General features: G+C 52.4%; 1 long non-coding RNA gene across 3 annotated transcripts in view; it reads right to left on the reverse strand.

The window, feature by feature from the left end:
* Window positions 1-24860, reverse strand: part of LOC145720990 (uncharacterized) — a 70783-nt gene that overhangs the window by 18063 nt on the left and 27860 nt on the right. Inside the window, exon 3 of one of the 3 annotated variants that reach the window (XR_014144442.1) lies at window positions 10781-11009. The exons of the other annotated variants lie outside the window; for them this stretch is intronic. This is a non-coding gene — a long non-coding RNA (uncharacterized LOC145720990). The remainder of the gene's footprint in view (window positions 1-10780; window positions 11010-24860) is intronic. 3 annotated transcript variants of the gene reach the window in all.

A 24860-nucleotide genomic window follows, 5' to 3' on the forward strand; every position in this document is an offset into this window, starting at 1 on the left:
CTTTTGATGGTCAAGCCCCGGCAGGCCCCTGGTGAGGGGAGAGAACAAGTCACCTTCAGTGCGCAGGGTCCGAGTCAGGAGAACGAGTGCAAGACTGTGCTCCGAGCGGAGAAGTGAGAGCCCTGTACTGCCTGATCTCTGAGACCACTTCCTGCCCTAGATGGAGGACCGGGGCGGGTGGTGTGCGCTCATTCGGCCATCTCTCATGCACCTGGCAGGGTTAGCTGCTCCGCACCCGCCACTCCCGGCAGTCCCTGAGGCAGTTCCAGCCTCCCGGCAGACCGGGGAGGAAACTGAGGCTCAGGCAGAGTGGCCTGGTGGGGCCACAGGAGCGGCGAGCAGCAGAGCGGGGCTGGAAGCCATTCTGCCCGGATGACAGAGGACAGAGGATTTTCAGGTGCATCTGCAACGGGACTAGTGGCGAGTCCCAGATCACATGGCGGTGGGGGAAGTTCTGATTCTAGAATATTCTAATTGGCAGGAATCAGACAGCTGGGCATTTTGCAAAGGGAGAAGTTACTTGAATCTGAGAAGTAGGGAGGTGTTTTAGCCTTTTTTTCCTAGATGCCGAGTCGGGGGAGGGCCCTTCCTAAACAGTAATAAGGACGGATGAAAATACCCACTCTGCCCGTGGGATGAATAATAACCCCCAGCTTGCAGCAGCTTCAGCCGCATGCTGTCTTGGCTCTTGTCACCTGTGAGGCATGCAAAATGCTTTCCCTCTGGGAGTGGGGTTGAAGAGAACTTTCTGTAGCGTTCCAATTTTAGTATGTGTGCTGCCAAGGCAAGCAAGAAAAGCACTTTCTGAATAGTCAAGACCACCTGGGCTTCTTTCTCTCCCTCTCACCTGAGCACACCTGCGTCCGTGGACCTGAGCTCGCTGACCTCTGCACATCAATAATGGATGACCCAGAAGCCCATGGATGTTAATAGTACACAGCGGCCGCCCCGGCCAGCAGGAGGGAGTCGGTGCCCAGGATGGGCTGGCCTGCCTCTGACTCTCCATGGACACAACACGAAACGAGAAATTTTTAAGAACTATAAAACAGTTTAATTAAAAGTAGTTACTTTCCAGAATAAGCAACATGTGTTGCGGACACCCTCTCTCCCACCGCATGCTGAAGGGAACGCAGCCCTGCGTAAGTAACACTGGTGAGCCTCACCCATCGAGCCAGTGGCTGGGGGACCACCAGCCTGTCACTCCTGGCTGTGCATCCTTCGGTGAGCCACTTACTCCACTGTGCCTCAGTTTCCTCATCTGTAAAGTGGGGAGAAGGATAGTGCCTAGCTCCTGGGTTGCTGAGAAGATTAATAAGGTCAACACATATGAAGTGTTTAAGGCATGCCTGGCTGGTAGTAAGTACTCTCTAAGGGCTAAGCTGCCATCATCACCATCATTACCATCACCACCATCACCATCATCATCACCATCGTCTCCATCATTATCATCATCATTTCCATCATCATCACCATCATCATCACCATCACCATCAACATCATCATCACCACCACCATCACCATCATCATCTCCATCAACATCACCATCTTCATCACCATCATCATCACCACCACCATCACTATCATCATCATCATCTCTATCATCAACATCATCATCATCACCGTCCTCACCATCATCACCACCACCATCACCGTCATTACCATCATCATCATCCCTCACTGTCTCTACCAACATCATCATCATATTATCACCATAAGCATCACACGACCATCACTAACATCATATCATCAACATCATCATATCATCACCATCATCATCATCACACACCATCACCATCACCATCATGATCATCTACTCTGGGCCAGATGCGACACATCTTATGGAAAGTGTCATTTTGCTCCCATTTCCCAGATGAGGAAATTGAGCCTTTGAGAGTCAAAATGCACTGAATTATTCATCATGCCAATAATTAATTAGCAGTGAGCTGGGAGGAAGCCGAGAACTTGCACATGGTGCCATCCACCCTGACACTGTTAAGCTGAGCTGAGTTGAACCACATCAGGCAGAGAACTTCGAAAGGCGGGCTGTCCCTATGTCCTATGATCTTTTTCTCCTTAGCTGGTGGATCCCTCTGCTAAACAAACACCCTCAGACACAGCTCTTCCTAAGCAAAGCCAGATGTGAATTGGGAAGAAGAAACAAACATGGAGGTTGGAGTGTCACCACTGAATCCCAAGAGGTGGCTCTGAGCCTGGTGGTTCTGTCTCTGAGTGGCTACTCAAGATGAATACCCAGACTCATGAGCAAGACCCAGAAACTTTCCTGGACACAAGGCAGTAAGAGTGAGTTCTCCTGATGCCCATCCACACCCAGCACTGTCATGCGGGGTCATTATGGTGCTTTATTGGTGGGAGACAGTACCTGTGGGAGGGGGTTTGCCGAAATACTACCACTTTGGAGTTTACAAAAGCATCTTTGTAAAAAGAATCTCTTGGAGTCAATTTTGGTTCTGAACGTTGCCCAGTTGCCTTGGTGTAGGCATCAAAGGCCCTGAGAAAATGAAATCTGCTTAGATTTTGCTGGCACAACCTTTGGCCTTTTTCTTTAAAAAAAAAAAATTCCAGTGTAGTTACCATACAGTGTTATATTAGTTTCAGATGTACGATGTAGTGATTCAACAATTCTCTACATCACTCTGTGCAGCATTATTTACAATAGCCAAATCATGGAAGCAGCCCAAGTGTCCATCAATAGAAAAATAGAGAAAGAAGATGTGGTATATATACACAATGGAATACTCCTTGGCCATAAAAAGAATGAAATCTTGCCATTTGCAAAACACTTGCCTTGATGCGTTGGATCCTGGTTGGCACAAGACAATGAGGTTCCCCAAACCTGGGTGGCTCCCAGTAATGGCCTCCCGCTTCCCTGTAGGATTCCAAGAAGTATTTTCTGAGCACCTGGTCTGTACCAAGGGATAGGTGCCAAGGACATAAAGATAAATGGAATGAGGATTCACCACTATGGGGAAATACACAATCAGTATAATGGGGGACAAGCAACAACCAAGCACTAAGAGCAACCTAGGTTCTGTTCAGTGCTTCCTTGTGAAGCTCTACCCCCCCACCATGTGACTGTATTTGGAGACAGGGCCCATGGGGAGGTAACTGAGGTTAGATGAGGTCATAAGGGTGGGACCCTAAGCCCACAGACGGGTAGCCTTGTAAGAAAAGGAAGAGACACCGAAGAGCACTCACAGTGCACCCACACAAGAAAGGCCAGTGAGGACGCAGTGGGAAAGTAACTGTCTGCTAGCCAGGAAGAGAAGTCTCAAGAGACACTGACCTGGACAGCAACTTGATCTTGGTCTTCCAGCCTCCAGAACTGGGAGAAAATAAGCTTCTGTTGTTTAAGTCACCCAGTTGTAGAACTCTGGGATGGGGCAGCCCCAGGAGACTCACGCAGGGCTGTAATAACCATCCCCATTTTGCAGATGAAGAAGCTGAGGCATCAGGAGGAGACGTACCTTCCTGAAGGCCACACAACTACTAAGTGGTAGAGCCAGGTGGTCAGACTTATGCATCTGGCTGCAGAGCCAACAGTTGATGGCCGACTGTATTATGCAAATATTTATTTTCCCCCTCCCTGCCCCCTCCCTGCCCCCTCCCTGTCACCGCGAGAAGGCTATACCTCCCCACTCCATTGATGTTGGGTTTGGCCCTGTCTCTTGCTTTGGCCAGTGGGATGTGAAGAGGTATGATGTGTACCATCTCAAAGCAGAAGATTTAAATTTGATTATGTGAGGGTTTTTTATGTGGATTTTTCAGCTCTGGCATGATTGTGGCATGCCCTAAAAAATGACTACCTTTAGCCCAGGCCTTAGAGATAACTCAGGGCACATTGCTGGCCTGCAGTTGACCCACAGTCTACTTGTAATACGAACAAGAAATATACATTTGTTGTAAGTCACTGAGACTTGGGGATTATTTGTTATGCAGCAGAGTGGACACATATAGGGCTCATTCTATAATTTTCCTATCTCCAACCAACCCACATTCCATTTGTAAGAATGGAGTAGGTGCTCATGAGATCGGACTTCCAGAACAGGCTCTGTCCTTCACCAGCTCTGTGGCTTTCACTTCTCTGGGCCTCAGTTTATTCGTCTGCAAAATCGGGGTAATAATAGCACCTGCATCCTGGGGTTCTTGCAAGGATTCTGCAGGAGATGATATGAATTTCTCAGCACAGTGCCTAACACAGTAAAGGCCCACTATGACCACGATTGCCACGTAGGATGACGGCGTGATGCATTAAAGCTGAAGAAACATACCTGGGTTCAAATCAAGTGCTCCTTTTTCAGCCCATCTTACAGCTAGTGCTCCCTCAGCCAGCCAGTGTGGAGGTCCATGTTCTACAGGAGGAGGGCCAGAGGCTGGTCCTGCTCAGGGAGGCAGCAGGAAGCAGTATGAGGGGGGAGGAGGGAGGCCCTTGGTTCTTATGAAGGGGAAGATGGGCTCTCCTAGGCCCAGAGTTGTGGAAGCACAAATTGAGAAGAAGGGTGGGAAGAAGGTACTTTGAGGGGCTGGTTCCTCTTCTCTCATTCCTGTCCCACTTCTTAGAGGAGAAACTGAGGCCCAGAAAGGGGAATGTCTTCCCCATAGTCATACAGCTGGTTAGCATCAGAACTTGGACTAGAACCTTGATCTCCTGAGACCAGCTCAGGCATCATTCCACTGCCTCCTGCTCATTTAGGAAGAAATGAGACTCATTCTTTGCACTGGCTCAGAAGACAAATGTCAAGTTTCTCTATCCTCGTGGGTGGATTTACCAAAACTCCACAATTCAACAAGCTTTTCTTTAAGTCACTTCAAAATTCCCCCTTCTCTTTCTGGGAAACTCAGTCCTCTTCATACACCCTGGCTCCTGGAGTAGGCAGTGGGGTAATCTGCTGTGAATACTGTTCAGGGCATAAAGCAGGAGTTGGTGGTTGCTAGATTTGTTTTTTTTTGGGGGGGGGTGTCTCTGTTTGCTGGTTTGTTTTCCCCAAGGCTTTCAACAGGCACTGTGCAAGGAAATTCAGCACAGGAAGGTAAGACTCTGCTGTCCAGAGCTGCCAGTCAGGAGTATGAGACTGGATGCTCTCTTTTAGAGAAGAAACAGACTGTGCTGGACAGGGAGGGCTTCAGGGAGGAGGCAACCCTGGCCCTGGTTCTAGAAAGATGGGAAGAACATGACAAGGCCAAAGAGAAAAAGAATTCCAGAATCTTGTAGGGTAAAGTTTTGAAAGGGAGCAAGGAGGACAAAGGTCTCAAGTTTTTGTTTTCGTTTTTATTTTGCAGGGTAGGGGCAGAGCTGACAATGAGTAACACATAGAACAGTCCACAATTTCAACTTTCAGGGAGCGTAACTGAAGTAAGCTTCAGTTTATTCATCTGAAAAATGGGGGAAACTGAGGCCAACTCCAAGATGTATAGAGAACGGAAGGTAGAGGTCGTGGGTCTCTCTGGAGCAGAACTCAGATCTGCTTACCATCCAGTATCATAATGTCTCCCTCCAGGGGGAAAAGCTGGGGAGGTCTGCTTGTGGGCCATTATAAAAGATCACGGTCCCTTAGCTGTGAAGCAAAGCCACAGGACTTGGGGAGCAAGTTGAAATGACGCAAACATGAAGCTCAGGCTGCCCAGCTGTGCTGGGAGTGATAAAGTCCTTTGTCTCTGATCCAGGAAACTCATGTCTTCTGCCCGTATCTGCCATCAGGCTGATGTCTTAGGCAGCAAGCAGAGTAACACCTCAAGATTTTCACAGTTCTGCACGGCCACTGGCCACATGTGGCGACTTTTAATTAAAATTAAATATAACGTAAAATATAGTTCCTCAGGTGTATTAACCAAATTTCTAGCACTTCCTGGCTTTAGGTGGTTGGTGGCTACTAGACCAAATAGTACGGCTATGGATCATTCCCATGCCTGGGAAAGTTCTCTCGGCGATCCCTGGTCTAGTAGATAAGAGCTCAGGATATGGGGCTCAATCCTTCCTCCTACCACTTGCTGGCCATGAGAATGTGAGCAAGCTACGTCACCTGAGTTCCTCTTCCTCATCTCTAAGACCAGAAAAACAGGGCTGATCTCGTGGGTTCTTGGGAGGATTCCAAAAAATAACCCCTACAAAGTATACCTAGCCTGGGCCTATGGGGAGGGCTCCCCAAACAAGAGCTAACATTTTGAGGCATTGAGCAAATGCCAGTTGCTCCTTCACACCACAGGGAGGGTGGCGGCGGGCAACACGAGGGATACGACGGAACAGGAAGGAAGGTGGCAAAACACAGAGGGGCGTAGGAAGCCAGGCCCAGAGGTTTGGCCTTACCCCAAAGGCAAGTGGGAGCCTTCGAAGATTGTGGGCAGAGGGATGCCTCTTCTCGCCCTACTCAAGCTCACTGAGGCAGTGTGGGGAGAAGGCAGATCACAGGCTTTGGCGCAGAGGACATGGGCGAGATTCTCCCACTACCACCTCTGAGCTGTGAGGCCCTGGGCAAGGCGTCGGACCCCGAGAGCCAGGGCTTATGCCTTGCAGACACCGGCATTGTAAGACTCACCCGGATGGGTTACTGAGAGGGTTAAGTGAGGTACCACGTGCAAAACTCTCAGAACAGTTTCTGGCACACAGTAGGGACACTAAGGAAAGAAACTCCATTCCTTTTTTCCTCTCTGGAGAGAAAGGCTGGCCTGGAGGATGAGCAGGAAACCTGAGTGGCGCCAAGGGGCAGGCGATGGTAACCAAGAGCTGCTGGGCTTTCCTTAGGTAGCAGATTACTCCCAGTGACCTCCGGACTCCCTTCACCTGGAAAGGCAGGTTTCAGGTTTTCATTTGCCTAGCTGGGGTCAGGCTACTTGGAAGGCTCCGGGTCCCTGTAGAGCAGAGATGCTGTTGGCACCCAGCCTGAATGGCCATTCCCCCTCAGCTGCTGTGGCTGTTGGCTCCAGAGGACTGTCCCGGCTAGACAGGAGCCGCCTTGCCTGGGAGGAGCCCACAGCCTGGCCCCCTTCACCCTGGGCAGCCCCCGGAATGACTGAGGTGCCTGTGATTACACGACGCTGGCATCGTTTGCCTCCGTGTTGGAGCCAAACCTGTCGTGGGCACACTTTGTGCTCAGGGTTCCCGTGGAGTCAGCTGAGGATTGACTGCAGCTAGAGGCACGTCCCTGCTCGGCTTCTCTCCTCTCCCTGCCCTCCCGTCTCCCTCACCTCGCCTTCTCCTGGAGCACCTCCTTAGTAATCCACGCACACCGAAATGCTTGCCTCAGGCTCTGCTAGCAAGGAACTGAGATCCCTGCATGAGGCTGGTCCGAGCAGTGACTGCCAGTAAGAGAAAGCCTCAGGAGTGAAATGCTCTCAAGTGCACAGACCTTGTCAAGAGCAAGGAATCTCTTCCGCAACCACCTGGTCCAAGCTCTTGGCTTTATATAATGAGCAACCAGGAGCCATCAGTCATTTAGCAAGGACTCCTCGGGGCCCAGAATGTGCCAGGCCCTGTTTTGGATATGGGTGATACAACGGTGAACAAGACAAAGCCCCTCTCCTCTTGAAGCTCATGCATCAAATCAAACAGCAGAGCATGGCGAACACTTCCGCAGAAAACAAAAGCAGACAGTGAGTCCATGGACGACGGGGAGGTGGCACTGGAGTGAACGCTCAGCCGAGCCTCCAAATGAGTCGGCCGTGCAAAGGCAGGGGTGAGGGAAGCAGAGTTCAGGCAGAGGGGAGAGGCAGAGCGAGATCACAGGGCAGAAACAAGCCGGCCGTCCTCAGCGCGGGGGCCGGTGCAGTGTGAGTGTGCCCAGCAGAAGGGGTGATTCTACGAGACGAGGTCAGACAGCGAAACAGGACCTGATCATGTCAGCCCGGGAGTGCAGGGACCTGTCAGCCAACAAATGGGCAAAGGTGACTCCTCTGGATTCCCTTTTCCAGTCTCTTCCTCTGGGTTGGCTCTGTCCTTGGGAAACCAGGAGACTCACCCATTCCCACTGGAGCTCCCAGGCCAAGACCACCTCTCACATCGCATTTTCAATACCAGAGATTAAGCCTCGTGAATAAACCAGTTAGTAGCCTTTTGAGCAATTTTGAGCACCAGCTCCACGTTCCAAACTGCTTCTCCGGGCTTTCCTGGGAAGGCGCCCATCAGAAACGAGGCCAATAAATATTTCATCATCCTTCATTTCATCCCACATCAAATGAGACACGGCTGCAGGAGGCGTGGGGAAGACCGGCTGGAAGTCATCGGAGATGAGCTGAGGCAGAGGGTGGACTTTGGGAGGGGCCCGAGGCTCTCAGAAGGCAGCTAGCTGTATCTTTTGCCACTTGCTTGCCAGGCAACCTGAAACCAGTGCTGAGAGTGTCAGAAGCCTCAGTCTCCTCCTCTGGAAAATGGGCACACCAGTAACCTTGACAGAGTGGAGTGAAGGCAGCTCACGGACTCGGCACACGGGGCACAGGAGCCTGGTCTCATCACCACTGACAGCATCGCGTGCCTGGGCCCGGGAGGGGGGGGGGTCCTCCTCTGCCCAGGGGCGGCCACCGTGGCTGGGAGCAGCTTGGGGATGCAGGGTGAAACCCCTCATGAGGGAAGACTGGGGATGGAGGAGGAGTCTGAGGAGGCCAGCCTCCAGTTCTTTCTTCCTGAGTCCTTACGCCGTGCAATTCTTCTGTAATAACCAGTAACCTTTTCAAATAGGATTTTAAGTGATCAACAGAGGTGCTCGTGGCTCGTGGCCTCAGAGGGCAAAGGAAGGAAACCCTTGCCGTTCTCCCTCCTTCGGTCTCCAGCATTATTATCCCGTGCCCGAATTAAATCCTTCTGACAGACTTGCCCATTTTGGCAGTAAATACTCATCTCAGGGGTTTTAAAAGATCAGCAAACATGGTTTGGAAATTCTCATCAAGCCAAAGCCTGCTAAGGACAGAGAAGCAAGGCTATCCAGGTGTATGAGGAGGTAGACAGGCAGGGGATCTGAAATCCCTGGGGAGGCGGTGAAGATGAAGATGGTGGAAACATTCCGGCACACCTGATACCACAGAAGGGCGACTGTCTTTAGTGATCAGCTACTATGTGCCCAGCACATCACATACAACACCTGCCACTTACTAACTACTCCCACGTGCACTGTTACAAACACTTGATGTGGATTAAGCCATTTCATCTTCCGAACAACCTAGCATTCGGGGCCTAGCGGCCCTGCACATTAGGCAAGCACAGAGAGGGGAAGTCACTGGTCCAAGGTCACGCGGCCAGCAGGTGGCAAAGTCAGTGCCTGAATCCAGATTGCCAGGATCTGGGACTGACGCCAGCAATGATACATGACCTTAGTTAATCTCCCTTCCCCTTGGCCACAGACCTACAGAGTTCCACATGATCACTTAAATTCTAAGGAGTGCCCACTGAGGTGCAGAAAGGTGAAGGATCTGTCTGTGAGTGTCCTCAGAGACTCAACCCCAAGCCTCGGGTCTGCAGGGGGCCCTGAGGCTAAGCAAGCCAAGGGGGTGGGAGGTAAGCAGGGAGGGAAGGAGGAGAAAAGCCACTGGACCCCGCAAATCCAGGGAAGTAAATACATCTCCCCGTTTGCTCTTTGCAACACCAGGTGGGGTTTATGAGTTTTTAATTAAAATTTTTGACAGACAAGCTGTATCCTACGTGCAGCACTGGGTGTAAAAAAATAACTGCGAGATCGGAAGTAAAGGCTAGAGGAATCAGTCTCCTCTGGCTTGGTATAAAATTCACATGCGATCCTTTAACATCAGGCTGACAACCCAGTCCACAGAAGGGCCCAGATCTGGGGGGAGGAGAGGGGGCAAAGGGGACTGGCTGCTTCTGTGGAAGTTGGGGGTTCTCACTTGGGGTCCCATTGGGGCTGCCTAGGACTAGCTAGTTGACTGGACAGGTCTCTCAAGTGTCCCCTGAGAACACACTTTTCAAGGTCAGTGGTGAGAGCAAAGGTCAGAGAGGAGGGCACGGGGCAGAGGAGACCCCTCTGGAGTGCCATCCTCCACTCTGGGCCACCATGCTCGGGGTCCCGATGCCACTGGCCCTGACCCAGTCCTGTGCCTCTCCCTGCAGGGGACTTGGGACTGGCCAAGGTGCAGGGCCGTGTCGGCACGTCCAGGATGCTCTGTCTAGAACCAACTGATGGAATTAATCACTCATGGGGCATTTGGCTCACACTACTTTTGAGTATTTTTTTCTTATTCTAGCTCCCCCCGCCCCATTTTATCTTGGAGTGGGAAAGTCCTCTGTTGAGCATAAAATTCCATATTTACATAAAGGAAAAGATGGGACACATTAGAAATGCAAACTACCCTAAGGCAGGAGCTGTAAACTGGAGTCTGGCCCCGTCTTTGTAAATAAAGTTTTATTGGAACAGAGTTGTGCACATTTATTTCCATAGTGCCTGTGGTGGCTTTTGTGCTATGACGACAGGCGAGTAGCTGTGACAGAAAGGCTGTGGCTCTCAAAGCCTAAAATAGCTACGACCTGACCCTCTAAAGAAAAAGGTGTCTGGTGCCTGCTACGGGATCAAACGCCCTGAGCAACAGTGAAAAATAAAGGCGAACCAAGAAGGCTATTTGCAGCCTGCCAGGCACCTGGCTAATATTCATAATATATAAAGAGCGCTTACAAAATAAGGATACGCACACAATTTCTAAAAATGGGGAAGGACAAAAAAGGCAGATCAACGGAGAAGAAATGCAAGTGACCAATTAGCTATAAAGAGTGGCTCCAGGTCACTAATAATCGAAGTGATACACACAACAAGGAGATGTCATTTCTTACCTACGGGAATCTCAAGGATTCAAGAATGATCCACAGGACTGGCCAACCCCTAGTTCATTCTTCTTCTGCCCGTCTCCCGTCGGGTAGAGCATGCTCCCAGGCAACGGAGAACGGGTGTGTTTTGCTGTGGTTTCAGGGTCACCGGGAAGCTCAGAGTGCCCCAGAGCCACACACACTGGCTCTCTCTCGTGTTGCCAGCATGGCGCACAGAGCGGACGCGCCTTCCATGCTGTGGAAGGGAAGCAAATGGCCTGGGGTCAGGAAAGAAGGGGCCACCTGTGGCTGCCCTTCTTCCTTCTAGCAAGTGCCCAGGCTCCTTCCGGTGAGTCCCCTCTCTCCCTTGCGTGCCTGCTCTGTGGGACCGTCACTACACAGGCTGCCTCTCCACAGCAGGAGTGGAGGGGTCCCAGGAGGCTCCTCAGACTTCTGCGTTCTCAGGCAGCGAGATACCCTCCTGGGGCTGTGACTTGGGAGCAAATAAGTGAGGCTAGAAGGAATGGAGGGGGAGTCCTGCATTCTCGGGGCACAGGTGGACACGTGGAGTCCAGATATGACATGGGTGTGCCTGTTAAGACCCCCGAGGTCCTCCGGGTTCTTGACCTTTCCAATCCAGGGCTCTCTAGGCTTTGTCCTCACTCCGGCATCTCACGGCAGCTTTCCCAGAGAGGGAAGCAAGCCTGCTCATTTCCATACTGGCTCCGTAGCTAATACCAAGCCCTACCTGGGAAATCTATCTACCTCTCACCATCCAGCTAAACCCTACTCCCACTTCACAGTCCAGATGATCCACCCCCTTTTCCTCAATGTCTTTCGGGGTGATCCCCCTCCCCCACCCTACTGTCTTCTCCATTTTCTGGACCTCTCTGTTCTCCTGCCCGGCAGGCCCCAGTAGAAAGGTGTGCCTCAGAGGGGTGAGCGCCTCCCCACCATCTTGGGGGGCAGCACCCTCCCATGAGATGCCACCAGCCAGCTGGCCCTCCCTCCAGAAACTGCACCCTGCTCCTGCCTGTCCATGGGCCACCTCTTTCTGCTTTATCTCCCATATTCTCCCTTGTCCTCTCTGTTCCAATCCTACTAACTCCATACCTGTTCTTGAATTCTCCAAGCTCATTCTTGCCTCAGGGCCTTTGCACCTGCTGAATGCTCTGACTCCTATTATTCCTGCTCCAGTTCAAGAGGAATTTAAGGCCGAAAATAATTTCCATTTCTCTAGCATTTTCTTTGGCAATCTGGATCCATCTGCCAGACTACACTCTCATAATAAATAGCTCTGTGAGGTCAGCAGGGCAACAATTACTATAATGGCCAGCCAGTGTCACGGCTAGGACATCATGAACTGGAACTGCTCACAACTCTCATAATTACAAGCCCAGGTTCATTTTCCTAGGCCACGAGGCTGGCCACAAAGGAGAATAAACATCCCCCACTCCCCCACAGGCAGACTCTTTAAGAATGCCGGTTCAAGGGTAAAGACACGTCCTTCAATCAGACTCCAGGCACACAGTTGGTGGGACCCTTCAGAAAGAGGCCAAAGGCGTTCTCTGCACTGTCGGGCTGAGATCAGTAGCTCCGCGAGCCTACAGACTGCGCACAAACTGCTCTCCAGGCCACAGCAGGACCTCACCATGACTGCCCACGGGTGGGCCAGCCGCTTCCTGTTGACTGGCTGCCACTCAGAATGTGCCCTGTGCCAAGCTCCTGGCCAGGCTTTTGCTGGAACCATTCCAGGGTCGTTTCTGGCAGCACAGTGGCTGGTAGTCCCATGCAGGAGGGCTCAGAAGCCCCAGCCCTCCTCCAGACTCTGCCATTGCAAAGCTGTGTGACTTAGAGAAAGGCCCTATCCCTCTCTGGGCTTCAGTTCCTGCCTCAGAGAAAGGTAGCACCGAGGGGCCCCTCAGGGTGGTGGAAAATGCGCCTACACTAAGCCACAAAGGACTGTGTTTTATATCCCTCGGGTCACCAACCCTTGGGGGACCTTGGCAAGTTCCCAAATTCTGAGCATCGGTTTCCCACTCTGTCAAATCTGGTATTAAATCAGAGGGTGTTGAAACTGCTGTCTCATGGGCCTGTTTTGTCTGGGCCATACAGCAATTGACAAAACTCTGAATTAGTGAACACTTTTATCTTTTTAAAGATTTTATTTATTTGTCAGAGAGAGAGAGAGAGAACACAAGCAGGGGGAGTGGCAGGCAGAGGGAGAAGAAGGCTCCCCGCTGAGCAAGGAGCCCGATGCAGGACTTGATCCCCAGACCCTGGGATCATGACCTGAGCCGAAGGCAGACGCTTAGCCCACTGAGCCACCCAGGCGTCCTGCTAACACTTTTTTTTTTTTTTTTTAATATTTTATTTATTTATTTGACAGAGAGATAGAGAGTACAGGTAGGCCGAGAGGTAGGCAGAGGGAGAGGGAGAAGCAGGCTCTCCGCTGAGCAGGGAGCCCGATGTGGGGCTCGATCCCAGCATCCTGGGATCACAACCTGAGCTGAAGGCAGACGCTTAACCAACTGAGCCACCCAGGCGCCCCCCTGCTAACACTTTTAAAAATCAGAAAACTTCACATAAAAATCTGGACCTCTGGCTTCCTTTGCTAAAGGAAGAGAAGATGCAGGAGCCCGGGGCTCACATTCCCCCTGGGCTAAGCAACAGCCATCTCCTTTGGTCAGAACCTGGTCAGTCTGCCGGTCTGTCACAGACCCCACTACTCCCTATTGCTGACCAGGCCTCTTTATCCATCTGTACTCTCCACACGGCCCCTGTGGACCCAGGAGACTGTGACCCCTGGACTGGATATTCTAAAGGCCCCCTCTGCTCTCGCTTTCCGTGACGTTCCTGATATTCACACGCCACCAGAGGCCGCCCTGCCATCCCTTGGGGTAGGGAGCAGAGGGCTGTCTCTCGTGGGTCTGAAGGCTGAGGCCCTACCTTTGCCAGGATTCCCATCCCCTGGTCAGCGGAAAGAGGATAGCTCCTGAGCGTACCAAGCAGCCATCGGGCCACGCAGAGCTCCGGCCGCCGCTGCGGCCTCTATAATGACCTGCAGCCTGTAATCAAGCCCCATTGAGAGACCTTAGGAAGGAGGGCTTTTTCCATTTCCTGATCATAGAATTTCAGGGTTGGAAGGGACTTTAAAATGGCATCTAGACCAACCCATCATTACTGTCTTGCTGTTGGCCCAGCACGCTGGGAGCTGAAAAATTTAAGATGCGGCAAAAGGAGCCCTCTCCCCGCCCCGGAGTCCTCCCAAGCTGAGGAGGCCAGGAAAATAAACAGGTAATGACAATGCAGGATTACAAGGGCTCTGGGACCCCACAGCTACCAGGCACTCAGCCATATGATGGGCGAAACACTGCCCGTAAATAATCTCCCCTAATTCTCAAGAAAACTCTCCCAGGAGGTGCCATTTTTCATACTTGGTTTGCAAGGGAGGACTCTAAGGCTCAGAGAGGTTAAAGCCCTTGGTGGAGGTTGCACAGCCCGTAGAGTGCTGGAGCAGACTTTGATCCCAGTGATGTGAGACTCCAGAACTGGATTTGTACACACGACTTTATCCTGCTCTTCTGGAAGGGCAGCGCGGGGAGCAGAAAGGAGAGGCCTGGGACCAGAGCCTGCTGAAGGGGCAAATGTCTACACTTCTCTTGAAGGACAAACAGAAGAGCGAGTGAGCTTGGGGTGAGGGTGCGGCTGGGCTGAGGGCAGGGCAGGCACAGAAGTCCGGGGCCTCCTTAGCAATCCAAGAAACGCACATGCAGACAGGAGGAGGCATCACTTGACACCGATGAGCCTGGCACAAATTAGCAGGCTCTGTGATGCCAAGTGTCCGGGGTACGTGTAAACACAGAACCTCATGCCGGGCTAAAGGGAAGGTAGACTCGTCAGCCATACAAGAAGCCACCAGCAGTATTGGGGCAAGCGACGCAGAGGTAGGCTCTATGCCCCAGCAATCCTCCTCCAAGGTGAATGCCAGAGCCTTCCAACGTATGAAGGAGAGTATGAAGTGCATTCCAGAATGTTCTTCCATATGTGAGAGGAAGAAAAATCATGGTTCATAGAAATTTTTTTTTTATAAAATGAGGAAAATGTGTCTGTTATAATGTTAAGGCGGCAGGAGTCAGGAAACAGGCTGATAACATCCTGCATCCCTTGTAGGATGGCCCAGGAGGTGTCCGGGACTGGATGCCAGGCCCAGAAGAAGAACTCGAGAAAGGAATGCAGGCAAGGATTGGTACTTCCAACACTCGTGCTTTGGGGCCTGCCAGAAGGTCTTTACGTTCGCCCCCACTCACCGTTCATTCATTCCATACATACGGAGTGCACACCTACTGTGCACCAGGTAACGCACCGGGCGGGAGGAGGGCAGCAGGGAGCCAAGTGGATGAAGCAGCTTAGATCCGCGGTGTTCCAGAGACTCAACAAAGAAGCAAACGCGTGATCGGTCAGAGGTGCAGAGACCAGCGACGAAGAGTGAAGAGTAGGGCCCAGAAGGAGCCCGCAGCTTGGGGGTGCGTGCCTTTTCATGCATAGTCTACGGCAGCATCACAGAACCTTCCGTGTCCTGATGCTTCTGCCTTCCAACCACTACCAGTCGTCCCAGCTTCGGGCGGAACTTAACCTGGACCACCGTGACTCCCAGAGCTGCTTCGAGAAAAGAGCTTGAGCCTGGCCCCACCTGGAGCCTTCCCGAGCCTTCCCTTGGATTCTGACCTCGCTTAGGGGCATCACAAGAGCCCCCCCTCCCCCGCAGAGGAGGTGGCTTTGCTCTTGCCTGTTGGGCAAGACCACAGCCTCTGTCCAGAACAAAAGGACGTTCATGTGGGGCATCGAAGGCCTCAGACGGTTCTGGCTTCCACTTTGTAATTTCCTCCAGGAATCTCTGCTCCAGGAAATGGCCTGACGTGCAGTTTTGTGCCCAAAGAGATTTATGATCATGTTATTTTTAATAGTGAAATGCCAGAGGGCTCCAGCGTGCCCCACCTGAAGGAGAGCATGAAGAGCAGCGTGGTATGTTCAAGTACCCGTCCTCTGACGGAGAAGTCTCCATCATTAATAATGCTCATGAATAATTTAAAATAACACGGGGAAATATCTGCTGTACTGTTAAATTGGGAAAAAAAACAAACAAAAGAAACAATACCAGAATCAGAATTATAGTCTTAACAAGAAAGGAACCAAAAATGGAGAGAAAGGAAATACTCTAAAATGCTAAAATCAGTACTTTCTGGGACAGTTTTGTTTTGTTTTGTTTTGCTTTGTTTCCCTCCAGGCCATTATACTTTTCTCTATTTTCAGGATTTTCTTCAGTGGTCATGGCTGCTTTCGTGGTTGTAAAATACGGCGACCAAAACCAAAAAACCCTCAACAAATAATGGCACCTTTAAAACCTTCTCTCGCATCCCAATGCTGGGCTGGCATCTCCCCAGAACCTTGACCTAGCAAGCTCCCAAGGGCTGTATTTAAGGAGAAAGCCTCCCAGGATTTGGGATTTCATTTCCAGAGCCTTAGGCCCAAAGCAAAGAAGGAAAAGTAGGGAGCAGTAAAGAAGACCAACAGGGACAGAAGGTAAGGGACGTGTGACCGCACAGACCCAGCAAAATTTTCCAAATTAAAAAAAAAAAAAAAATACAAATGGCGCCCAGGAATGAGGGCTTGGAAAGATTGTCCCGGACCCCCATGCTCCCCAGCTGGAAAGTCTGTGGAAGGTGGCGCTGCCCCTCAGGAATGTAGACAGGTCCTTCCCGGACTTTGAACACTGTGGCCCAGGCTCACTGTGGTTGCACCTCCTCATGCCCTCCTGGTGGGGACGTTACACGATGTCACATGTTATAGGTCAGAGCTGAAGGTCCGGCTCAGAGAGGTCATCCCACTTGCCCGAGGCCACACAGCTGGTCAGGGACGGAGCAGGAAATGGGACTCAGGCCTCCTGATCTGACCCGGAGGTACTCTAACCCACAGCACAGCTGGCCCAGGAACCACGCACTGGCATCCAAAAGCCTGGGATCAGATCCGCGTCAGAGGGTCGCTCGGTGGCTGTGGGCCTTGCCCGTTAGCCCCCAGGAGACGCAGGTTTCATCTGCGAACTGGAGGTCCCCCGTCCAGCGTAGACAAGGTGCCGGGCAAACGGGCGTTAGAGCAAAGAGACCAGGATGGAATCTCAGGAGGAGAGTTGGCTGCACTTAGACATTTGGCAGGCTGTTTCCACACTGCTTTCTGGCCTAATAGAGCCGATTGCTGGCCAACTGTGTTCAATGCCTAATTCCAAACAGATGGGTCTGTGCCCTGCCCCCACTCCTCCTCCGTGGCCTCCCAGCCCTCCCTCCCCCCTTGCTCCAGGGGCCTCCTGCCTCTGACCAGACTCGGGAGGGGGGGGGTTGCTGCGCAAGGTCGGGGGAGGGACAGCCCTTTCTGAGGGCTTGCTGGCTCCTCCTAACACCACAGAGGCAGAGACGGGGGATCTAGACCTGCATTAGCCGAAGGATGAACAGACCCCATCCCCCAGGCATGCCTCTGTCCCAGCACGATCAGGTGACAACCACCATACGGGTGTAAGCCTGTTTCTCCCCACACGCCAAGAGGCGGGACTGCCTAGTGGTTAAGCACGTGGATGAGGGCCATGCTGCCTGAGTCTGATTCTGCTCTGCCAAATCTTTGCTGGGACCACTGGGCAAGTGTCTTCCCATCTCTGCGTCCTTGTCCTCCTCTGTAAAGCAGGCGTGGCCATGCTGAAACGAAGCCGCATTTCAACGAGCCAGAGAGTTTATGCCAAGACTTAGAAGAGGCATGCCATGGGGTGGGGGGATGGGAGGGGGAAGGGAGGGGAGAGATCGGCAGGGCAGTCACCTCTCCTGCTCTGTGTCAAATGCAGTCCGCTCTCCTGGGATTCCCAGGACCTCCCTAGGGCCGGCAGCGGGGTCGGCACTCTCCCCACGTAACGGACTGTGGACCGCTCAAAAAATATCTGTCTTTAATGAGGCTTGAACAAGTTGTAATCATCCCAATTGTTCAGATGAAAATCAGAAACACAAAGAAGTGAAGAACTCGTCCAAGGTCACCCGGCCTGTACTCGGCCCAGCCAGGACACAGACCCAGGCAGTGCCCCCAGGACAGAGCTCTTAACCACCAGGCAACACGACCACCCCCCGTGGACAGCACCGTTCTGCAGGCGAGTGGATCCCGCCGCTTCTCCCAACGTCAGTGCTGAGCGGGAAGGCCGGCCTAGGCTCTGGGCGGCCTGCAGCGGGGCGAGCTCCTGAGCTGAGGATCCCTTCCTGGCCTCACACATGCCAACTCACCCCAGCCCTGGAGGCTCCTGGATGCCGGAAACCCTCACCCCTGCTGTTCCCTCTCCCATCATCCACTCCCCAGCCGGCACTCAGGGTCTGGGCTCCCGTAGATTATTCGAGATCAGGAAGAAGAAGACAGAGCCGATGAAGAACTTGAAGGCTCCCCACATCCAGAGCCAGCCAATCCATGTGGCGTTCTCATTAAAGGGTCTGGCTAATCATAGCATTGGCTTCCATCAGCTAATGTCTTCCTTTTTACCCAGACATCTGTCTCCAGAGAAAAAGACCTCCACTGAGGGGCCAGGAGCCTCACCGCTTGGGTTACTGAGATACGATTACATGTCAGAGAGAAACGAGAGAAGACTGGGACTTTCCGGCAACAGAGAAACCACCGTAAAACCCTGCCATTTACAGGCTGAGCAAAAACACGGAGCTGCCACATCCTCCGGGGTGGAGAGAGCCCAACGTGGTTTCCTAGACTTGCAACACTGCCCGGGAAGAGGTCAGAGTGGTCGCTCTCAAGGAGTCTCCACATGAAGTTCTGCAGCTGAGTGCAGTGGGTGGGATGTGCTGCCGTTCCTCAGGGCACCGTGGGCGGGGGGAGCTTCGGGAGGGAGACAGGAAGCGGGGACAAGAGGCCACATTTGCTGAGAACCCAGGCGTCGGGCTGGCTGGACACTCAGGTACATCGGGGGACTTAATTCTCAGAACACCTCGGCAAGGTGGGCCTGGCAGCCCCAGGAGCCAGAAGAGAAAAGAGAGGGCCAGAGCGGCAAGCGGACCTGTCCAAGCCCATCCGAGTATTGATTCTTTTTTTTTTTAAAGATTTATTTATTTATTTGAGAGAGAGAGTACATGAGAGGGGGGAGGGTTAGAGGGAGAAGCAGACTCCTCGCTGAGCAGGGAGCCCGATGCGGGACTCGATCCAGGGACTCCAGGATCATGACCTGAGCCGAAGGCAGTCGCTTAACCAACTGAGCCACCCAGGCGCCCCGGAGTATTGATTCTTGAGCCCAGATCTGGGAACCAGATCCCAGGACACCCACCCATAGCAACTAAGGTGCATATCTGCACTGTCACCCCCAGGAGAAGAGGCTGCTTTTTAGCAAAGGATGAGGTGAGAGGTTGTTTTACTCTAGGTGGAGGGAGGGACCTCGGCTCTGTTTATTTATAGGTCAAAAGTCAAAGAAGGGGTTTGAGTGTGTGGATAAAGCACTGGATTAGGAATCGAATCACGCAGCTTTAAATCTCGCCTCTACGATGAGGGATACCTGGGTGGTTCAGTCGGTTAAGCGTCTACCTTCGGCTCAGGTCATGATCTCAGGGTCCCGGGATGGGCTCCCTGCTCAGCCGGGAGTCTGCTTCTCCTTCCCACCCCTGCTCGTGCTCTCTCTCCCTCTCAAATAAATAAATAAATAAAATCCTTAAAAAGAAATCTTGCCTCTACTACGAATGCTGTGTGATCTTGGGCAGATGACTTCAGTTCTCTGTGCAATGGTGTCCTCAGCCAGAGAGAGGGGGTTGGAGTGGTAGCTTGTTCGATCTACATGATTCCCTCCAGCTCTGGATCCTATCTACTTCGTGTTAGCTTGGCATTGAGGGTTATGAGCAAAGGCCCCAGCGTCCAGTCCGTAGGTTCAAGTCCCGACTCCGCCCCTGCATTAAGTGAGCTCAAGCAAGTCACTTTCCTGTGACTCAGTCTGCCCTGTATAAAATGAGGATAATGATATCCGAGGCCTAGGCTGTAATGACAATTAAGTGAGATTAATATGTGCAGAGCACGTGGGGTTTTCCAGAGCCTGCCTCAGTGTATGTCAGGACTCAAGCCAGGGCCACGCAGAGCCCAGGACAATCTCAATGCAGGAGGGAAACAGCTTGCCTGCTGGGGGTCTCACACCTCAGTGCCTCCTTTCTGGGGGACTAACAGCAGACAGGAAGCTCCATCTGCCCCGACCCTTACCCCAGCTCCGTGGACAGGTCAATCCAGGTGGGCGCTGGTCAAGGCTGGGTGCTTAGAAATCTGTGGGTCTGTCCACTGGGCTTCCAGAAGGGAGGCATTCCCAGGATGTCAGAGTCTAGAGGGCTGAGCCGAATCCTCCCAGCGGAACCTCGAGCGGACTGCGCCCATCCCCACCCAGGGCTCATTAAACTCATTCCAGAAATGGTGCAGCTGGAGGGGGGAATTGAGTCTAGTACAGAGGTGGGAGGGTGCAGCTTAGGTGCCTAGAGGGAAGGGGCGGGTCTAGCCTAGTCCCCGAGGACGCAAAGCTGAGTGCAGCACAACGTACGTTCCCCAAGAGCCCCCTGTCCCGCGAGGGGCCATAGGAATTAGCAGACAGTGCATACACAGGTAATCCAACTCTTTCCCTCTACAGCCTAGAAGGAGTCAAGACCAAGGGCCAGTAAACCACAGCCCACGGTCAAACCTGTCCCGCCTCCTGTCTCTGTAAATGCCGTCTTACGTACACCCACTCACTTGAGCACCGCCCGCAGCTTCTTTTCCTCCACAGTGGCAGAACCGAACAGTCAAACCAGAGACCATCAGGCCCATAACGCCGAGAATATTTACAGTCTGGCCCTTTAGAGACCAAGTTGGCTGCCCCTGCAAGCATGGGGCCACCTGAATCCCTCTGGCACACTCCACTGTGTTTAGACGAGAACATTCCACCAGGACAGGGACAGGGGCAGGGCCCTGCATGGAAGCAGATGGGGCATCCGTGACAGTCGCCCAAGGAGGTGGCCCTCCTGTTGAGGAGGTAAGGGCTGAGCAGACACACTTGCTGGCTGAAGAAATAGGGGTTTGGCACTCTCGGCAGAGGGACGGCTCGCCTGAGGACACATGGACTGTGCCAACGCTGAGCTGGTTGTACCTACAGTGCAGGCAGAGCGGGGCACGCGGGCGGTGCGGGACAGCTAATGCTCAGGAACCAGGCACCAAGGCCTCTGGGGCAAACCTGGAGCCGCCAGTCCCCATCCGGATGGAACAGAGCAGCCAGCGAAGGACTTCCCAGCTCTCTAGCCTAGTGCAGGTGACATACATGGAGTTCAGGCCACGGTTTCAGAGGTGTACCTAGTCTTTGCCCCGTAGAATTTAGCATCTAGCAGGGGAATCTGACAGGCAAATGCCAGGCAAGATGAGCTGAGTGCCTGGGAAGGGCACAGAGAGAATGTGAGCGGGGTTCTGAGGAAGGAGGAGATGGGTCCCTTTGGGACCAAGATAAAAAGGGTCCCAGGGGAGAGCCAGCATTTGAGGAGGGCCCTAGGAGCTCAGATGTTGGGGGTGGTGCTCCCGAACAAAGGTAAGAGGTCATGAATCTCAGGACCGGCGGGCTGTCCCACTTGGCAGGTACCCAGAGGAGAGGTCCAGGCCCAGTAATGGGCGCAGGCGTAGTTTTCCAGAGGAGGCGATGCTGTGATTTGAGGAGCTTAGGGAGTTAGCCGTAGGATGTCACTGCCGTCCACTGAGAGGCACAGTGTCACACTTGGGAGATGCCAGTCACCTAAAGCCCAACGCGGCCACCACGACGGGCCTTCCCCCGTCCTCCCTCACCATCTGCTAGCCCCTCACTTGCTCGGCAGCCCTGGTGTCTGCTGCTCAGATGGCCCAGGGATGCTCCTGCCCGCTTAGGGTTTGGCAATGGCTGTTCCCCAGGTGCCACGTGGACAAGGCTGTCACCTCCTCCAAGCCTCCTGAGAGCAGCCAGCCCCAGCCACCCTCCCCTGGCAGCTCTCTCCCTCAGCACTTCTCACCCTCCTACAAATGCCAGACTCCACTTGCTAACTTCGGAGTTTACCAGAAGTTCCCCCACCCGAATGCACATTTCACAAGGGATTGCTTGTGAGTTACTGAGGCCTTCTTCCCAGCTCTCCGAAGCCCACCTGGCACGAAGAGGCATTCAGTCGATACTTGCTAATTGAATTAAGGAATATGCCAGAGTGGGGAGCCACAGTCCACTCCGGCGCAGATGGAAGAGGAGCTGGCATTTCAGCGTGAGATCTCCCGGATTCCTTCACGCGGGTCCCATGCTACAGCGACATAATCCAAGCCAACCTTTTATCTTTTTATTTTTTGAACTTCTGTGTATTTTCAAAGGCTAAGAGGATGCATGTGCCTTTGTAAAGCTCATGCTGCGAGCTTCCAGACAAAAGTATTTCAGGACAAGGCTCCCAGCGTGAGTTGCGCCCTTGACCAAGCACAGCGCTGCCCGTGACGTGCAGCTGGGGTTTCAGGAAATCCCTGGGCCCAGGCGCTTTGGGCTCCTTTGATTTCGGCCCTGCCCAGTGGCCAGATGTTCTCAATCGGGTGGCTAAATGAAGATGGTCATGTCACCAGTAAACAGAGGAAGAGAAAATGAGGAACGTCGTCAAAAGTTGTCACCAAGCCCTTGATCTGGTTTCCAGGGAAGCTAAGAGGAGGGGAACAGTCTGCTGGCCCCCCTGGGGTCTGCACAGCTGACCTCTCATCTGGGTCCTGCACTTATGGTTCTGCTCCATGAGGCACTCCCTGCACACAGCCTTGGCTGGCGAGGGGACAGAAATGCTGCCTTAAGAAATAGCTGTGTTAAAAATTCAGTTTCTTAGAAATGATGTGAAATGGGTGACTTTTGCTGTAGTAGCTTTAAAAAATATTTTGTTGGCATTAGTATATGTATAGCATATGCTATATATCGTACCTACACACACAAACACATGCATATTAGCACAGAGTATACACATATATACACATATATGCATGCATCTGCATGTGTGTGTATAGATAGCACACATAGCATTTAATATGTGCCTGGCACTGTTCTAAGAGCTATACATATCCACTCACTTAATGCCCATAGTAATCCTATGCAGTGGGTCCTATTATCCCATTTTATAGAGGATGGAAGTGAGGCACAGAAAAGTAATCTCGTCTAAGGCCACTCAGCTGGTGGCAGGTGGACCCGGGATATAAGCTCCCTTCTCCCCTAGGCTGCCTAAGCTGCTTAAAAAGCCATCTTCTCAACCACTGCACCTACACTTCTGAAATTATGTTCCCGGGACCCCCGGAGGTCACCGTGTCCCTTCCAGGGAGTTCATGATGCAAACCATTTTCATACTACTACTAAGACATTATCTCCTTTTCCGTGTCTTACTAATGCACAGGGGAGTCTCCCAGAGGCAAGTGACAAGGGATTTCAGCACAGATAGAATGCAGAAGCAGACAGGAGAACCCAGCTGTTCTCATTTAAGCCAGACACTGGAGAGATCTGTAAAACACCAGTCTTCTCACTAATGTTCTGTTTTGGCATGTTTTTCATCATCTGTATGTTACCGCGTGATTCATTTATTATTATTATTTTTCAAGGAAGGCATACATCTGAAAAGCACTTCTCAATGTTCATAACTAACATGAGACATGTTACGAGAGAGAAGCCACGTCAAGAAAAGCTGTTTGGGGCCATCGGTAATGTTTAAGACTAGAAAGGAGTCCGGAACACAAGCAGCTTGAGAACCACTGCAGGACAGCCCAGGCGACGAGGCTCCACGCCTCGTCCCACAGGGTCCTGGGGAGGGCACCCTTGGTGGTTTGGACAGGACTCCTTCTGCCTGCTACAGGAGGCAGAGCCTCCCAAGCCCCTACCTGCAAAATGCCCGAAGATAACCCAGGTGCCGAGACAGTCAATATGCCTCTCCCCGCTGTGTGTGTGCATGTGTGTTCACCGGTGTTCACGTGTGTGTGTGGCTGAGAAGCACAGCCTTGAAAGGATATCTTGTCTTCCCTCCCTCACTCATTCTCGTATCCATTCATTCAAACCACCAAGGAACTAAGTAGGAGCTGGGCAGGAGCTGGTGCAGCCGCTGTCCATTAATTTGCCATTCTTGACTCCTTTTATTGCGGAGGGATGACTTCCAGGCCATAGCTCTGTGGCTTCCCACTGGATGCTGGAATGCAGAGAGCCCCCAAGGTTCCATGGAATGTGGGCATACTGTGCCCCTCACAGTCCAGTGGCACTCTGAGTTCCAAGGAGACCCATGGAACTTTCAAACCCTGGAGTTCTGCAAAATTCCTGAAGCCTATAGGGTCCAGGAACCAGAGCAAAGGATTTGCAGATGTTGCCAACACCCAGAACGTCAGCATCCCTGTTCGTGCTGCAGGAATATATTTTTCCCTGTGAATTACCAATATCCCAGCTTTACACATGAACATGAGAGGCGCCTCCAGCTCCAGTCCCACCTGCACTCAGCCGAGAGCACCATCCTCCTCCCATCATAGAGAAATATGCAGTAACAGAAATGGTTAAGTCCTTCGGTACCACCACCTGGTGAAACATCACACAGCCACATAATGTGACAACCCTTCACGTCACCTCCAGAAGCACTCCCTGAGAGACCCCAACTCCATCCAGGTACCGGGGCTGCAAATGGGGAAGGACACGGACCCTGCCCTCACGGAGGTTCCAGTTAACTGTCCCTCTGCGTGTCTCTGAAGGGCAGAGAGCCAATTCCATTCTATTCAACCAACAGAAAACAAATCCATGGCTCCTGCCCCAAAGCCTTCCCTTCCTTCTCGTTTTCTGCTGGCCAATCCCCCAACACAGAGGATATCTTTAGCACCTGGGAGGAAGTGTTTACATGAAGGCCATTGAGCAACATGGTGGCATGGCCCTGGGACGTCCCATGCAAGACAGTGCTTACCAAATGGATTTCAGACAGGCTGGCTTTGGTTCTCGTCCACACTCTTCTTCCTTCTCCCCATTATCCAGATCAGAAAGGGTGGTTGGCTATTTTGCCAGGTGTGCTTGCTTAACTTAACCTGAGGCATGCGCATC

The sequence above is a fragment of the Leptonychotes weddellii genome, chromosome 4, assembly GCF_054177405.1.
Source record: "Leptonychotes weddellii isolate Sample4059 chromosome 4, ASM5417740v2, whole genome shotgun sequence".
In the NCBI taxonomy this organism is placed as follows: domain Eukaryota; kingdom Metazoa; phylum Chordata; class Mammalia; order Carnivora; family Phocidae; genus Leptonychotes; species Leptonychotes weddellii.